Here is an 18217-nt window from a genome sequence, read left to right on the forward strand (position 1 = left end):
AATGGTTTTTAGAATTATAATTTATTTTAAGTTTAAATTGAATAAACGTTATCTCTTTTACATTTCTCCTTCGTACAGTGGTGAAATTGTCGCATTCATATGTGTTCAGATAAATTTCATCATTCTTGAGTTCGATTCATTTTGATTTTCAAATATTGTAAATATGTACAAGTGTATTTAAAAAAACTTAATTTCGATATTCGAAATTTTTATTTCTTAAAAATAAAATATTAATTACTAATGTTTACCTGAATCTTATACTTTGTGTTTGTAACAAAATTCCGTATTATAATAAACCAACATTTAAAAAAAAAGCAAATGCGCATTTGATGGTATATTAAAACAAATGCTATGATACCTAACGGCTAAACTGCCTGTCGTCTTAAAGCACACAAGGACGTTTCCACGCAAGATAGATGTCCCCAGCTAGCGAGCTGATAGGTAGCTGTAGGGGGCGGCCGTGTCAGGATCCGGCTCTTAGGGTGGGGCTAAAAGGGGCAGAACATATATTAAAAGTTCATTTTTAACTTGCAATATTGAATGATTCAGAGTAAAAGTTAGGAAAAGAAACGACTACAAACCGATTGAACTGCTCTCTATCGGATTACCTGTAAATTACAGCTTTTGTGGGGTAATTTGGTTTTGGCTTGCAATTATTATTCATTACTTAACCCATCCTCACCTCTTTACCCCCCCCCCCCCCCCCCCCTGAACACGAACACCTATCTTCCACTTCTACTAGATTACACCATCTGCAATATTCCACAACATTTGTTATCTCCCCTGCCGTGTGAACTCTTCTTTTCAAAAGAGTTCGGACACGTGGTTTGCGTTAGTCTCGCCCTCGGCGCGCGACATGCAAAAAAAAAAAAAAATGGTGCGATTTGGTAGGTGCCCTTGACCTCCACCCAGCGAGCTGAGACAAAACAAAATCTTTACTCACCCGAGTGAACCCAAATTTGATTTCATCGATTGTTCACGTCCAGCGTGATTACAGGCTTATCCCTAACAAATAGAAACTACCATAAAAATAGTGTTCACAAAAAAAACTAACTTTAGCTTAAATCTTAAAACCAATTTTTATCCCGTCTGTTTAACTAGCTGGATGTAGGCGTCAGTTTTAAAAATGGCTTTATAACTTTATCTAAAGCGTCGGGTCTATGTACGATAGTTGTTTAATTTTCTACTTTTCAGTAATTCATAATTTGTGAGGGTGGGGGTGGTAGCGATATAGTATGTTTCGCATGCCTGGAGAGCGAGGGAGGGGGTGGGTCGGCGTGCGTATACGTGGTTTGGCTACGTAGAGAAATATATATATATTGACGATTGGGAGGGGGGTATTTCTCTCTATCCAATACTAATAATCATTACTTAGTTGTGTAGCTGTTAACCCTACCTCTAACCCAAACCCCTAACTTCTCTGCTTGCTGGTCACTGATGTATTCACATATTTCAAAATGTTCTGTTTCTTACTGTTCTGTTTCATTCTGTTCTGTTTTAAACCCTTCTGTTTCTTACTGTTTCATACTGTTCTGTTTCATTCTGTTTTGTTTCATGCTATTCTGTTTCATACTGTTCTGTTTCATATTCTTCTGTTTCTCACTCTTTTAAACTATTCTGTTTCAGTATGTTCTGTTTCATGCTATTCTGTTTCATTCTGTTCTGTTCCATACTGTTCTGTTTCTTACTGTTTTAAGCTACTCTGTTCCAATATGTTTTATTTCAAGCTATTCTGTTCCTTACTGTTTCGTTTTTTACCGTTTTGTTTCATAATGAGGTAGATGTTATTTGATTAGGTATTTTCGGAATGAAGGTCAGTAACGTCCAGAGTTTCTATTCAGCACTAAGGTCAACCCGGCCATAAGGTCAGTCCGGTCAAAAGGTCACCCCTCGTGTGTAGGTCAGCTATATCCACCAGGCCTATTCATACAATTAAAACACCCTTTCTGTACTACTAATAGAAAAACCAACAATTTATTTCTTTCTGCTGTCCGCCTACAGTTCCTAAAGTACAATAACCGATGCAGAAAGCGGAAGGTGTTTGACAAATATCCCGAGTCGTCTGTCTTCGGTATCTCGCGTCGTTCTATTTTTACCCCATGCTTATTTACCTTCTAATGTAACTCTTCATACGAAAAAGACGCGCTTGTCAGAAACTATTTACCAGCGGCGCGCACAATACATTCCGCCTTGACGTAAGACATTAGGTAAAGCCGAGGCAAAAGACATTACGTCTGACGAGGTTTGAGTCAGAGAGTAAGTGATGTGTCACGTGACTTACGTTTCAGTCACGTCATCGCCTGGTTTCTTGTTTCGTTTTTGGTTAAAGTATTTTGGCTAGGTATTCTGGCTAAATGTTTTGGTCAAGTATTTTTGTTAAGTATTCTGGCTAAATGTTTTGGTCAAGTATTTTGGTTAGGTATTCTGGCTAAATGTTTTGGTCAAGTATTTTGGCTAGGTATTTTGGTCGAGAAATTAGGTTAGTTTTTTTTTTTGGTCACGTATTTTGAACAGCTATACAGGTATTATAGACATGTATTTCGAAGAGTTATGTTGCCAGATATTTGAACAGGTATTATGGCCAAGTATTTTTGCCAAGTATTTTAGTAATTTAGAACAGGAATACAGGTATTATAGACAGGTATTTTGGACAGTTTTTAGGCAACATGTTGCTTATAATCTTATCGACATATTTCTTCTAGCCTTTTCAACATGTTGTTCCTAACAGTGGCAACATCACTGTAGCTATACAGCCTATTTTTCAACTGATTGCGGTCCTCTACTCTGTAGATCAATACGTAATATCGCTATCGAAGTAAAAATCAATGCACAACTAATATTTAATCAACGGATCCTCAATATTGAACATCAGTCATCTTTATCGACATATCCATTATTTCCTTCAATAAAAATTAAGAAACACTGAACGAAGTGAAAATTATCTTCTTCTTCTTCGTACTCACTTGTTATATTGAAGGGAACTTACTCCAACTAAATTAAGTATTAAGTGTCAACATGTTTTGCACCATAGAGAAATCAGCCAGCTTTTCTTAATGGATTTAATTCCATTGCATTTGTCCAGTTAAGAACAAACTACAGATAATGATAAAACAAACACAGGAAACCATTACAGTTATCAAGATTTCGTACCTTATATAGCATTCTGTTTATCGCAAGGCCATATTTGAAGTTTAACTTTTAAAACTCTTTTATTTCAGAATCTTAATGAGTTTGCGTGGTGTGTTTTGTCGTTTATAACATAGATCTACTTTGCATTGAATTAGGTTAAACTACTAAATTTAGAAATAAGTACATTTAAAATTTAGAAAGACAGTGACACACACACATACATATATATATATATATATATATATATATATATATATATATATATATATATATATATATATATATATATATATATATATATATATATATATATATATATATATATATATATATATTATAATGTTGAATAATCAATATACTTATTTTTACATCATTTCCCGATGTTTCGAAACTGCACGATTAAATAGATTTAAATTTGTCTAGTATTGAATGATAGTTTATGTTGGTTACTTCCCTTTAACAAATTAAACAAAACAAAGGGAGGCGACCGACAACTGTATTTACTAAAATCATTATAGATATAAACAATTTAAAAATAATAAAATAATAAACTTTTACTACAACAATAAACTTGACTATTATAACACTTGTATAATTATTGTTTTCTAATATATTTTACATGGATTTTAGATTATAATTTATCTGTAGTTTAAATTGAATAAACGTTATTCCTTTTACATTTCTACTTTGTACAGTAGTGAAATTGTCGCATCAATGAGTGTTTCGTACCTTGGGACTCTAGAGTTGGATTCATTTTGATTTTCAAATATTGTACATATGTGCAAGTGTATTTAAAAAAAATTAATTTCGATATTTGACATTTTCATTTCTTAAAAATAAAATATTAATTACTAATGTTTACCTGAATCTTATACTTTGTGTTTGTAACAAAATTCCGTATTATAATAAACCAACATTTAAAAAAAAAAAGCAAATGCGCATTTGATGGTATATTAAAACAAATGCTTGGATACCTAACGGCTAAACTGCGTGTCGTCTTAAAGCACACAAGGACGTTTCCACACAAGATAGATGTCCCCAGCTAGCGAGCCGATGGGTAGCTGTAGGGGGCGGCCGTGCCAGGAACGGCTCTTAGGGTGGGGCCAAAATCGGTAGAGAATATATTAAAGGCTCATTTTTAAGTTACAGTACTGAATGATTCAGAGTAAAAGTTAAGAAAATAAACGACTACAAACCTTTCCATACTGATTGAACTGTTCTCTATCACATTAAATGTAATTTATAGCTTTTGGGGTAATTTGCTTTTGGCTTGCAATTATTATTCATTACTTAACCCATCCACACCTCTTCACCCCCCCCCCCCCCCCCCCAAACCCGAACACCCATCTTCCACTTCTACTAGATTACACCATCTGCAATATTCCACAACATTTGTTATCTCCCCTGCCGTGCGAACTCTTCTTTTCAAAAGAGTTCGGGCACGTGGTTTGCGTTAGTCTCGCCCTCGGCGCGCGACATGCAAAAAAAAAAAAAATGGTGCGATTTGGTAGGTGTCCGTGACCTCCACCCAGCGAGCTGAGACAAAACAAAATCTTTACTCACCCGAGTAGACCCAAATTTGATTTCAACGATTTTTAACGTCCAGCGTGATTACAGGCTTATCCCCGACAAATAGAAGGTACCATAAAAATAGTAGTCATTGAAAAAAAAAACTAACTTTAGCTTAAACTTGAAATCATTTTTTTTTACCCCGTGTTTTTAACTAGCTGGACGTAGGCGTCAGTTTTAAAGATGGCTTAATATCTTTATCTAAACCGACGGGCCTAGTGAGGTATCTAAGATATACGAGCCGACCAGCGGCGTAGCAAACGACGCTGTTTAGTTGTTTATTTTCTACTTTTCAGTAATTCATAATTTGTGAATTCGAACCACAGCTCATCAGACTGATGGGGGTGTAGCGATATGGTCTGTTGCGCATGCCTGGAGAGCGAGGGAGGGGTTGGGTGGGCGTGCGTATACATGGTGGTGTCCCGCATGGTTGGGCCACGTAGAGAAATATATAGAGAGATGGAAATAGGGGGTGGGCGGTTCTCTATCCAAGGTAATAATCATTACTTGGTTGTGTAACCGGAACCCTTACTTCTCTGTTTTAAACTTCTGGTTCCTGATGTGTTCACATACTGTTATGTCTTATGCTGCTCGGTTTCATTATGCTCTGTTTCAATTAGTGCTGTTTCCTACTTTTCTGTTTCAAACTCAACTGTTTCATATTCTTCTGTTTCATACTCAACTGTTTCTTACTGTTCTAAACTATTTTGTTTCATTCTGTTATGTTTCATGCTATTCTGTTTCATACAGTTCTGTTTTATTCTGTTCTGTTTCATGCTATTCTGTTTCGTGCTATTCTGTTTCATTCTACTGTTTCATACAGTTCTGTTTCATGCTATTCTGTTTCATGCTATTCTGTTTCATACTATTCTGTTTCACGCTATTCTATTTCATGTTATTCTGTTTGATACAGTTCTGTTTCATTCTGTTTTGTTTTATACTATTCTGTTTCTTACTGTTTTAAGCTTTTCTATTTCATTCTGTTTTATTTCAAGCTATTCTGTTTCTTACTGTTTTGTTTCTTACCGTTTTGTTTCATAATGAGGTAGATGTTATTTGATTAGGTATTTTCGGAATGAAGGTCAGTAACGTCCAGAGTTTCTATTCAGCACTAAGGTCAACCCGGCCACAAGATAGTCCAGTCAAAAGGTCACCCCTCGTGTGTAGGTCAGCTATATCCACCAGGCCTATTCATACAATTAAAACACCCTTTCTGTACTACTAATAGAAAAACCAACAATGTATTTCTTTCTGCTGTCCGCCTACAGTTCCTAAAGTACAATAACCGATGCAGAAAGCGGAAGGTGTCTGACAAATATCCCGAGTCGTCTGTCTTCGGTATCTCGCGGCGTTCTATTTTTACCCCGTGCTTATTTACTTTCTAATGTAACTCTTCATACAAAAAAGACGCGCTTGTCAGAAACTATTTACCAGCGGCGCGCACAATACATTCCGCCTTGACGTAAGACATTAGGTAAAGCCGAGGCAAAAGACATTACGTCTGACGAGGTTTGAGTCAGAAAGTAAGTGATGTGTCACGTGACTTACGTTTCAGTCACGTCATCGCCTGGTTTCTTGTTTCGTTTTTGGTTAAAGTATTTGGCTAGGTATTCTGGCTAAATGTTTTGGTCAAGTATTTTGGCTAGGTATTCTGGCTAAATGTTTTGGCCAAGTATTTTAGCCAAATTTTAGTATTTAGAACAGGTATAAAGGTATTCTAGACAGGTATTTTGGATAGCTTTCTGGTCAAGTATTTTTGCTTTGTATTTGGCCAAGTATTTTGGCTACGTATTTTACGCGAGTATTTTGGATTTCTTTTATTTTCTTACCGGGTATTTTAAACATATTTTGGCTGAGAATTTTGAAGGTATTTCGGCTATTGTTCAAGGGGAGTGCACTAGGCACGCGCCTGTTGTGTTTACAATGTATGCAATGCAGGTGGTTTAACTACTTATTAAAGTATTGTGGCCAGATTTTAAACAGGTGTATCATGGGCTTGTTACATTGCCAGGTAGCACATGCGTATCTTGGCTAGGAATATTAGATGCATATTATAGACGTATTTTGCCACGTGTCTAGGCATGAAATGGTAGCCAAATCTTTTGGCCAGACGAATTGGCCAGGTTGTTTAAAGCTAACATTTGTTAAATACAATCGTGTGGTGTTATATTGCCCGTGTTTAGAAACCATAATATATTTATATATATATAACTAGTCATGTGTCAATGTGTTTTTATGTTGAACTATATCCAATTACCATATATTTAACATTGCCCGTGTATTTAGTGTTGGCCATACTTGGTCATATATTTTAACCGTGTATTTAGTATTGGCCTAGGATTTAGTACTGGATACGTATTTAGTATTTTGCCCATGTATTTAATATTGGCCAAGTAGTTAGTATTGACCAAGTATTTAGTATTGGCCGTGTATTTTAGCAATGTATTTAGTATTGGCAAGTTACCTAGAATTGGCCATGTATTTAGTATTGGCAAGTTACCTAGAATCGGCCATGTATTTAGTATTGGCCATATATCATGGCCCATGATCTAGACCAGGTGTCGTCAGCATATTATATCCTGCCCTTTCGTCATGCCAAGGTACCCCCATCATGGCCCTAACCTATACCAAGACTATAAATAACATAAGGTAACTCTAGGTCATTGACCCCCACCACACGCTAACCCGATTACAACGGCTGCTCGTAGCTGGGGGAACCACACTGGGTGCACATGGACTGGAAGAGATAACCTACTGGGAACTCTCCAACACCGAGAGTTGCATTTGATGAACTCCTGCTGTCTCGGAGAAAAATTTGTACGGCCGCGCTCGTTTATTTTTAGTATTTCCGCCATGTTGGTTGTCATATAAGTAGGTCAAATGTCAGCGTCGTTTGTTTATAGACGTTGGTAGAATTTAATTTCTTTTTTTAAACAATGCTTTTTGTTTTAGCGTCACCAGTACTATGTCACTAATGTCTAGACCATAAGGTCAACGAACTGAGGTTTAATTTAAAAAAAAAAAAAAGAGAATTACTTTGCTTAAGTATATTTATTCGAGAATATTTATAAAGAAAAATAAACTTTCCAAGTTTTTTTCAATATTGTACGAAATGTTTAAAATGATATTATTTATTTGTCTTATTTTTAGCGCTACATTTCATGTAGTTAAACATCTAAATAAATGAATTTGTAAATATAATTAAATTTGTACCAAACGAAAACACTATTAGTCAGTACCATTGGAGGTGTCCCGTGTCAACCAGTGTGATTCTTTCAGACATTTTTCTTCGGGTGGGGGTTGGGGGGCACTTGAAACTTTTAAGAGGGGAGTGGGTGGGCTACATTTTTTTTCGGGGGAGGGGGCACTGGTAAAAGTATATATTTTCTATGTTAATTATATTTCGTTGGGGGGATGTATTTCTGGGGTGGGGGCATAGAGGGCGGTATCTGAAAGAAGAGATGCCTGAAAGAAACACTGGTATCGACTTGCCTTAAGTAGAGCTGAAGTAATGCCCTTTCGTGCTGTTACTGTGCTCGCGATATCGTCAACTTTGTCGTCGTCACTCACCTGTCCCTAACTTGTCGTTTCAACGTTCACTCTAAGGGGTCGGCGTGGTCGAGTCGGTAAAGCTCATGGTTGCTAAACCGAAAAGTCTCGAGTTCGAATCCTCGGGCAGATGAGGCTCGTTAGCTGGGGACAGCCACTCTTCTAGGAGAGACAACTCCAAAATCTTGTAGTTTGTTCTTGGTTGGACAAAGGCTATGGAAGCAAATCCAAAAAGAAAAGCAGGCTGAAATCGGAGTCAATGGCCTTAATGGCGCATAACCAGTTGACACGTAATCCTTAATTGTGATGGAAGCATGGTCGAGTCGGCAAAGCTCAAGGTTGATAAATTCGAAAAAAAAGTCTCGAGTTCAAACCCTCTGGCAGATAAGGCTCGATCCCTCCCAGCACTAAAAACTAAGAACGAAGAAGAAGAGGAACGTGCCCTCTAAGCTCTGCAGTTGCGCGGCCGCACAATAGTTTGAAATATGCCGCGGCCGCACAATAGTTTTAAATATGCCGCGGCCGCACAATAGTTTTAAATATGCCTCGCAGCCGTTTTTGTAAAATACATATACACTTGTATAAGACGTTTTTGGACACCGCGCACACAAAATACACGTTGCGCAATAGCTATTTCCCTTTAGAGGGAACGTTGGTCGTCATACATTGGTGAGTACCAAGCATATCAAAGACATAGGTAGCGGAGTCTCTCCTCAAACGTACGCCTAGCTCACTATTTAGAATTAAGCTCATCCCCCCCCACCACCACAGAAGACAGACACACACACACATACACAAACCCTCCCGTTTAAACCTCTCACACAGATGCGCATATACACGTGTAAATCATTAAATATGTATATTTATTTATTTCTTACCTGAGTTTTGTTAGTTTTTGTTTAACCAAGACTTAATAGCGAAACTATCTTTTTTTTTCGTTAACTTCATTTTTATTTTTACTGTTTACTTTTTCATTTACCTGAGGTCAGCAAAAATTGTATTTGTTTTTTTTTAAAAGTGCGTATAATAATTCTTTGATCCGCGTAAATCAGTAGTTTCCCACTTCGCTACTTTTGCAATTATAACCCTGAGTACACTGATTACACTCATTACAGCGATTAATAAAAACATCCCCGTGCTTAAGTATGTGTGCGATTTATTTTAACAAAGTCATTTTGTCGACAGTATTTTTGCTGCCTTTTTTTTTTAAATAAAAAAAAATTCTTTAGTTTCTACCCTAACTTAAAACGACGATGAGTTCCAAAATGTCGAACACATTTTTTTCCATGACTTTCTCTTTCATCTCTCGTCACGTGATCTGTACCAACATGTTTCTAACACAGACCCCCCCTCCTCCTCCCCCCCCCCACACACACATTGTGTCTGTTGTTTTTTTTTTACTCACATCTGCAGTTGACCTTGACCCCGCGAGCCGGTGCATGACTGCTCGTGCAGGTGATTTTATAAATAGACCTGATCGCTTTCACACATTTTTTTTCAGGGGGAGTGCGGGGGGGGGGGGGGAGTTGTTATCTCTTCATTTTGGGTACAATAGGTTAACTTTCATCTCACACATTTTTCTCTCACACACTTTCTCTCACACATTTTCTATCACACATTTTCTCTCACACACTTTCTCTCACACATTTTCTCTTACAAATTTTCTCTTACACATTTTCTCTCTCACTTTCTCTCACACATTTCACTCACACATTTTTCTCACACACTTTCTCTCACAACTCTCATAGACTCTCTCGCATACTATCTCTCTCACACTTTCTCTCACATTCTCTCTCCCACACACTTTCTCTCACTCATCCCCCCCCCCCCTTATCTCACTCTGTTTCACGCTTTTTCTCATTGTAAAACACGTTTTCGCCATTTCATTCTCTTTCCCTCACACTTTCCCCCCCACTCTTTTTCCCAGTGTTTCTTTCAGATTTTTATATCAGGGAGGGATGGGGTGGGGGCACTTGAAACTTTTGGAGGGTGGACTAAATCTACTGAGGAAGGGAGGGGGGGGATCGGACACTCGTAAAATTATATATTTTCTATATTCATTTTATTTTAGTTTGGGGGGGGGGATATTTAGACGTGGGTTTTTTTTTTGAGGGGGGGGGGGGGGGGGCAGACAACGACGAAGAGATGCCTGAAAGAAACACCGCTCTTTCCCTCACTCATTCTCACTTTTATCTGCCTCCTTGTCTCTTGCCCTTTTCTCCTCCAACATTTCATCCCGTTTCCTGTTGTTTGTTTCTCCTTCTCCTTTTTCTCTTTCTCTCACCCTCTCTCTCTCTCTCTCTCTCTCTCTCTCTCTCTCTCTCTCTCTCTCTCTCTCTTATCTGCTCTGTAGGCTAATGCGAGCATCAATCATTGTGATGCAGGCGAGTTGTTCTGGAAGAGAGATAGATGGTGGGGGGGGGGGGGGGGGAGTCCCGGAAAAAAGACGGAATTTTGTTTTCTATTTTCGAGCGAAAAACATTTGGGTAACAATTCAACAGCGGAGATGAGTGGTTTTACATCTAGTCAATTTTTTTTTCAGTTGTTGTTGGCTAAATGCGTCTAAAATAGCAACAGTTATCTAGAAAGGCGTTCATGCAAACATTTAAGCACATAAACATAGTATTTCTTTCCGGCATTCTTCAGGGGGTGGGGGGGGGGGGGGTGGCGTGGGGAGTGCACGTCTACCGCCCCCCCCCCCTCGAACTAAATGGAATTTATTATCAATTTATAATCAGAATATATACATTATAACAGTGCCCGTCTCCCCCCCCCCCCCTTCTCGGAAAAGTTAATCCGCTCCCCTCCCCCCGACAGCTTCAAGTGCTGCCCCCATCCCCCCACCCCCAAATAAAAGTCTGAAAGAAACAACACTGCACATGCATGAGCTGGCAGGCAGACTTCTAGGAAGACATGCAGACAGACATTCGGAAAGACATCCGGGGAGAGGCCTAAAAAGACATTTATAAAGACCCCAAAATGGACATTTTAGAAAACCATCATTTAGAAAGATTTTTCAGAGAAAAATATCAGGAAGACATCGAGGAAGTCATTTAAAAAAAAAAAAGACATTTAGAAAGAGATTTATAAAGAAATCTCGACAGATACTTATGTATGCTTTTATGAGCCACGCCAGTGGCGTAGCTAGGATTTTTGGGCCCCTATGCAAAAAGTGTTAGTGGGCCCCTCAGAGGCATAAGGACCCTTCTCGGCGACAGGGGACAAACTTTCGATTTGCGACCCCCACCAGACTTTCGATTTGCACCCCCCCCCCCTTCAAACTTTCGATATGCACCCCCCTCAGACTTTCGATTTCCCCCCCCCCCCCCCCTCAAACTTTCGAAAAGGGGCCCCTATTTGCCTTGGGCCCCTATGCCTTGCTTACACTAGCTTTACGGTAGCTACGCCACTGAGCCACACACCAAGCGTTTAGATTAACTTATTATCTGATCAGTTGTGTTCGGTAGTTATAGTAACCGTTACATTAACTTACTAAAAATAGAAATTTAAAGTAAAAAAAATCCTTATAAACATAAAAATTGTTTTTCCTACGTTGGCCGGTACACAATTAACGGTAACTCCAGCCAGGTACAAAAAGTTATTTCCCCTTTTGTCACGGCAACCTGAATGCGTTCTCTCCCCTTTGCCGACAAAAACCCCATAAAGAATCGGATAACCCCGCCGGTTCGCGGTGCAGTAAATTTTAAGGGCTGCTGACTTGGTGAGGTGCTTACAAGCCGTCTCGTGTTACAAGATCTATGCTGTGGGGGTGGTCGGGGTGGGGGGGGGGGGGGGTAGTGGCGTAGGCGGTGCTAGGGGGTTAGATCATAGTTACCCTGGCGATCCATACGGCAGATGAAGTAGTGTTCACCTGTTTATTTGACTCGACATATGAAGGGATATTGTGGTCAGGATTATGTCTCCACTCATAATGTACACCTCAAAATAGATTCATACACACACACACGCGCACAGGTCAACGAATCGAACCTAGCGACCCATGGGTAGATCAAGTAGAGTTAAACTCGAGCCCGGGATCCGAACGCGAGACTTCCGGGTTAGCAGCCGGATACACAAACTACATACACGAGCACGCACACGCCATTCCCACACACACACACCACAAAATTTAAACAACGTAATCGTTGTTTCTCAACACAAAAACTGTCACGGTGTGGGGGGGGGGGGGGGTGTGTGAGGGAGGGGTTGTTTCGTCATTTTTAGTTTTGGGGGTGTGTGGGGGTCTAGAATTTTTTATGACCCTGCTTGACTATAAGTTGGGGGGGGGGGTGGGGACGTGTCACTGATGGACCACCCCAGATGTAACTGGGCTAACCGTGTGTTTTTCTCAGTGGGATCTACTGGGGCTAGCTTTCACACCAAAAAAAAAAACACCGTGGCCTGCGGTCATAATATATTTATTCAGCAACCGTAACCAAGCCATTGTTATTTTAAAGTGCTAACGCACCGTAGTCTTGGATATGCGTGCGGCTATGCTTCACGTGTAGATTAAAATATTAGCGGTAGAGGTGATCAACATTCGTTTTCAAGGTCAAGGATACGTTTGTTGGCTAATGGCGGTATTAAAATATGAAAGCCGACGTTTGATTCCCTGCCGCGCGATATGACTTTTTTTTTTTTTGTAAAATCAAAACAAACATCACGTGATGGAACTTGGTTGAAAATGAGTTCTCGCCGCAGGGGAGGTCACTCGGAAAATGAAAATTGTGTTGTGGCTGGTAGGTAATTCCACTCGGTCCCTAGAGTTACCCGACTTGAGTCTGTATGACGTCCCCATATTTCTGTATGACGTCCCCATATTTGTGTATGACGTCTCTGTATTTCTGTTTGACGTCTTCATATTTCTGGATGCCGTCTGTATTTCTCCATAACGTCCCCGTATTTTTATGACGTCTGTATTTCTCCATAACGTCCCCGTATTTCTGTATGACGTCCCCATATTTTTATGACGTCTGTATTTCTCCATAACGTCCCCGTATTTATGTATGACGTCCCCATATTTTTATGACGTCTGTATTTCTCCATAACGTCCCCGTATTTATGTATGACGTCCCTGTATTTCTCCATAACGTCCCCCGTACTTCTATATGACGTCCTCACATTTCTGTATGACGTTTATATTTCTCCATAACGTCCCCGTATTTATGTATGACCTCCAGGAAGCTGGTACCAACGCCCCTTATGTTCCTGACCTCAAATTTTGACAAGTGAAGGCCGGGGGGGGGGGGAGCGTTACTAACCCCCACTTGCTTGAAATGTAATGTACCTATGCCAGCAGACGCGTGGCTGCATAATTGGGAGACCCCGGGCGGACCTTCGATTTTGTTGCCTCAATTTACATATTTTTAGAGATGGTCACGATGGGAGGGGGGGGGGAAATGTCTACCTGTCTGATTAGCATTACTGTTAGGGTTTGGATGATTAGCATTACTTTTATTGTTTGAGTGATTAGCATTACTGTTAGGGTTAGGTGTTGAAGTTAAGAGTTTGACTCGGGGGTTAGAAAAAGGGTTAGGTTAAAATAAAGGCTAGGACTATGACATTGATAAGGGATAGGCTGAATAGTAACATCAGCATATAAAGCGGGAGTTATCTCCCCTAAACTTGCTCGCATATTCTAATATAACATTAATGGCACTTCTAGTCATACTGTATTTTAGAAATGTTTTTATTTTAAATTAATTTTTTTTAAATACTTTTATATGCAATTTCATTTTCTTAGTTGAAACAGTACTCAAGTTAGCGCGTTCCCATCGGAGAGAAATATGCGCATATAAAATAGTTCTTATATGTTAAATTTCGTCCACCTAACTTAAAAGGTACTTCAAGTTATTGGCTTTCCAGAAACAGGAAGTCGAAGTTGAGTACGTACCAATTCCGGTTACCGGAAATCGCTCAAAAGCTGATAAGAAACTACAAATTTGATACAATACCTATACCTGAAATTTCGTCAACATAACTAAAACGGTACTCAAGTTATCTTGTTCACAGACAGACACACATGCAAACACACAGACAATTTTTTTTCCGACTCATGGAGGTGTAAAACGCCGAGAATTTTGAAAAATCTGACTTCGATTTCTTACACGATTACAATACTTCCTCTATACTCCGAATGCGAGAAAGTAAAAAAAAAAGTACTGATACGCCTTGTCGACTATCATATAAGTACTGTTTAACATTACCATACTATCTTGCACTTTAGCCACACGGACTCAGTGAAATGAAAAGAGAAAAAAAAAACAAGACGACTTTTTTTTTTTAGAATATCTGATTACACAACCCGACCGCCCAGCCTTCCCGTGGAGCATTGAAGAGCTCCTGCTTACGTCACTTCCGTTGTAAACAACCCAAGAAGAGCCTCGTTCTGTGTTACCTGAAGCTGTCAATGGACGCCTGTCTTGTGTGTTCCTTGTCCACTTTTTAAAAAAAACTAACAAAAAACAAACAAACAAAAAAAACAACAACTATGGAGTTGTGTGAAAGCCGTCACGGCTAGGTTTAGCCGTAGCGAGTTTATTTTATCTAGCCGGTGTCGTGGTTAGTGGTTTAAGGATTTTATGGACCAGGGATAACGTTGGCGCTATTACAAAGCCGACGGCAGGTGAAGTAGAGTTTTTCTGTTTTTCTGTGATCTCGGCACTTGAAGGGATATTGTGGTTAGTTATATGCTAAAGGTGACGGGATGGTCTAGCGGTAGAGAGCTGGACTGCTATCCCGTAAGTCTCGAGTTCGAATCCGGGTCCAAGTCAGTAGACCGTCCCTGGGTCCACCCAACTCTGATGGGTACCTAACTCACGTTAGGGAAAGTAAAGGCGGCTGGTTATAGTCCCGACCACACGATCTCTACACAGAAACAAGTGAACTCCACATCACTTGCCCTATAGACCGTCAGGTTTGAAAGGGAACTTTACTTTTCTATGCTTGAAGTCGCCTTTATATTTTCCCCCGACATGAAACAGCTACCCATCATTGATGATTGTTTTTTTTTTTTTTTTTTAACGCAAATGTAACTTTACGTTTTTATTTGCTCAGTAACATCCCGTGATTGTAACTCCCCTGAGTTTGCGCTCTAGTTATGATATAATGCCCCCCCCTCCCCACACACATACCACACACACACCACACACAGTCTGAGAACCGTTAGCCTCAAGGATACAAGTCCTACATTAAGCCCGACACGCCAAGAACAATAACTCTTAGAAATAATTTTTTAAAAATTTGTTTGTTTTCCTTTTGTAATCTGATTATCATCTTTTTTGCAATAAAGATCGGTTTCCTATCTTTCTGTCTTCCACTACGATGTAATGTTACCCTGCCCCACCCCATGTCCCCGGGGTGCGAAACGTAAGCTTCGAGGACACACTACACATACTAAGCAGACAACGGCAAGAGCAATAACTCTTTAAAAAAAAAAGGTTGTTTTCCTTTTGTAATCTGATTTTCATTTTTTTTTTTTTGCAATAAAGATCGATATTGTATCTTTATTTCCTCTACTACGATGTAACTTTACCTTGCCCCCCACCCCCCTACCCAACCCCCGATGAACTCTGAACATTATGCCTCAAGGACGCACGTCCCACACTTAGCATACACGCAAAAAAAAAAAAAAAAAAAAAAAAAAAAAAAAACTCTTTGTAAGATTTTAAATTTTAATATTTAAAAACATGTTTTCCTTTTATAATCTGATTATCATCTTTTTTTTTCAATAAAGATCGATATCATGTCTCTGTCTTCCACAGCCAGCTGGGTCGTCTGTTGGATATGATAATGACATTTTGTCTTGTTCTGCTGTAGGGATTTTCTTACCATACTTCAAGACTCACGGCGGCAATACTTTACAGGTTAGTAGCTTTTTAATTAATTAATTAGTTAATGTATTGTTAGACTGAGATGGCCATAACTAAAGCCAAGTTGAAAACGCGCAAGTGCGAGGTGACCTTGAACTTGACCTTAAACGATCTTAAACGATAAAGCGGGGGGGGGCTGCAATGCCAGTCTTGCTGGTGGTTCATTGTGGTTGGTGATTGTGGTCAGTAGGTGGTCAGTGTGGCCCAGAGGTGGTCAGTGTGGTCCAGACGTGGTCAGTGTGGTATAGAGGTGGTCAGTGTTGCCCAGAGGTGGTCAGTGTGGTCCAGACGTGGTCAGTGTGGTATAGAGGTGGTCAGTGTGGTCCAGACGTGGTCAGTGTGGTATAGAGGTGGTCAGTGTGGTCCAGAGGTGGTCAGTGTGGCCCAGAGGTGGTCAGTGTGGTCCAGACGTGGTCAGTGTGGTCCAGAGGTGATCAGTGTGGCCCAGAGGTGGTCAGTGTGGTCCAGACGTGGTCAGTGTGGTCCAGAGGTGGTCAGTGTGGTCCAGAGGTGGTCAGTGTGGTCCAGGGTTGGTCAGTGTGGTCCAGACCTGGTCAGTGTGGTCAGTGTGGTCCAGAGGTGGTCAGTGTGGTCCAGAGGTGGTCAGTGTGGTCCAGAGGTGGTCAGTGTGGTCCAGAGGTGGTCAGTGTGGTCCAGAGGTGGTCAGTGTGGTCCAGACGTGGTCAGTGTGGTCCAGAGGTGGTCAGTGTGGTCCAGAGGTGGTCAGTGTGGTTCAGAGGTGGTCAGTGTGGTCCAGAGGTGGTCAGTGTGGTCCAGATGTGTTCAGTGTGGTCCAGAAGTGGTCAGTGTGGTCAGTGTGGTCCAGAAGTGGTGTATGTTTGCCTTGCATGTTCGCTTCAGTATTACAGTTTTCAACATCGGCTTGTGAGGACTGATACAGATTTACAATAGTAATATTTCTTTCTTACTTGTAGCTTACTTTCATTCATTTAAAATGGTTTACTTATACATAGATGTAATACATAACTTCTAATTACAATTCTATTTTATTTTTTAAAAAAAAATGCAAAAGTGTAATTAAATGATGATTCAAGGGATTTTTTCCCCCTCAGCGTGGTGGGCTGAGGGGGGTTTGGACTTTTAAGTAGAGCAGTTTGAACTTGCCTTTGGTGTGTTAACCTGTGTTCATTGACATTTTCTTCAGTTTTTTTTAAATTCTCAATCCTCCAAAGTTTTATTTATCTTAAAACATAACCATCTGTCCCTTTCTTGTCTCCTCCTAACTTAAAGTGTTTGCAGCGCTTGATTGGTAATTGTTTACTATATTTACATTCAGTGCACTCCATACGAAGGACAATTTTTTTTTGTGGTTTTAGCCTTCTTTCTAAAAACTGGTTTGGACTGACCACCGTAACCGCTCTGCTTTCTGTCATAACGTCTTTTACCTTGGGCATACAAAGACGCCTTTCCTGCTTTGTACTGAGTAACTTAATGTATCGTGTGCTTTTTTGGCATTTTTTGCCCTTGCAGAAGGTGCGTCTCTGTTTCTCAATGTTCCCCATTTTTTTCTTCAATTAATTAAAATAGCCTAATTCTGGATTAGTAAACATCAGTTAAACGACTTTTTTTGTATTTTATGAAATTAAAAATGTAAGCTATTAGTGGTTCGCTATTTAAACTCTAGACAAATTATAATTCTAAAATCTATTAAATATAAGAATAGACAAAATATTAATAAAGACTAAATTTAAAACTTTGTCTAAATCATAAACAGTTTATTATTTTACTGCATTTAATATCAATGTTCTTTTACAAATTTTGGCGAACAAGAGTTCAGGTTGTCTACCGTTGTTTGTTTTCATTTACAAAAGGGAAGTAACTAATACAAATAAAAATTCAATATTACACAAATCTAAGTTTATTTATTTTTGCTATTTCTAAACAAATAAGAGCGCTGAGGGAATAAGTAGTGTATACATTATTCAATTTATTTAAAAAGATAAATTTATACATACATTTTAAAATATGCAATGCTTGTGTTTGAAAAAATTGCATATAATCTTTAACGCCACATAGATAATAGTACTTGTAGCCATTTTTATACCAGACGCCTTAATGGCCATTTTGGATTTCTTTTG

At 39.4% G+C, this 18217-nt stretch overlaps 1 long non-coding RNA gene across 1 annotated transcript in view; it reads left to right on the forward strand.

Annotated features, from left to right (window-relative positions):
• LOC131947162 (uncharacterized) overlaps positions 1 to 16073 on the forward strand; it is an 81377-nt gene extending 65304 nt beyond the window's left edge. The window contains exon 4 of the long non-coding RNA XR_009387844.1: positions 16011 to 16073. This is a non-coding gene — a long non-coding RNA (uncharacterized LOC131947162). The remainder of the gene's footprint in view (positions 1 to 16010) is intronic.
• The last annotated feature ends 2144 nt before the right edge of the window (positions 16074 to 18217 follow it).

This window comes from Physella acuta, unplaced genomic scaffold (genome assembly GCF_028476545.2).
Source record: "Physella acuta isolate Inbredline_101_S28 unplaced genomic scaffold, ASM2847654v3 ptg000586l, whole genome shotgun sequence".
Classification (NCBI taxonomy): Eukaryota; Metazoa; Mollusca; class Gastropoda; family Physidae; genus Physella; species Physella acuta.